Raw genomic sequence first — 956 nt, forward strand, 5'->3', positions numbered from 1 at the left:
AAAGAAAGAAAGAAAGAAAGAAAAGAAAAAGGAAAAAAAAGGAAATCCTCTGGGTGTGGCAGAGTGGCAGGGTTCACCGTGGAGAATTACTACTGCATCTCAGAATCCAGCTGAGTCTTGTGTGATACAGGCTAGCACAGGCCCTTGGGCTGCCTTTCCCTAGTGAGTGAGTTTTGATATAGATGTACCTGTTGATCACATTGAGACACCAGAGATTGTGAACTACATGTTCCTTGTTGTGGTGTGGCTCAGCCCTAGCCCACATCTTTAGCCCAAGAGCTTTCTGTAAACAAGATCTAAATAAAGCCAACAATAACCAAAGGCCATGCAAGCAACCAGTTGACAGAGATTGAACATAGGAAAGCCCAGGAAAGAGAGAGGAGGGCCTTTGAGTTGAAGGGTGTTAAAGACAGCATGATGAAGGAGCAGGAGCTTTTTCCTTCTGGGAAATCAGTGGAGTAGGAAAGGCAGCTGGGTGCCTTCTCTGCCTCTCTGAGCTAACAGGTTTTCATCACAGCGTCTGGCTCCTGAGTCTTCATTGGTAAAGTCAAGCATGGGCTTTGTTTTTTTTTAAAAAAAAAAAAAAAAAAAAAAAACATGGACCATCTCCCTCTCTCCCCTAAACCAGACTACTGGCTGGGTGGTCAGACGAAGCCAGTGTCCTGAGCATGGTAATGTCAGAAACAGAGGGACACATTTGGTTTGCCTTGCCACAATGTCAGAATTTGTTGAGCAACAATAAATTCACAATCTACAATTTTCCAAGTAGTCCTGATTTGGCTAGATGCCTGATTATTGACAATTACATGTTGTGGTAAATACTTAATCATCTGTTGGGGGTGTCTACCCCATCTTTGATCATTCAGTTCCCAGATAAAAGACACAAAGCTTTTTTATTTATAATAAACCTTTTTCTTTCTTTCTTTCTTTCTTTCTTTCTTTTCTTTTCTTTTTTT

This window comes from Mastomys coucha, unplaced genomic scaffold (assembly GCF_008632895.1).
Source record: "Mastomys coucha isolate ucsf_1 unplaced genomic scaffold, UCSF_Mcou_1 pScaffold5, whole genome shotgun sequence".
Taxonomy (NCBI): domain Eukaryota; kingdom Metazoa; phylum Chordata; class Mammalia; order Rodentia; family Muridae; genus Mastomys; species Mastomys coucha.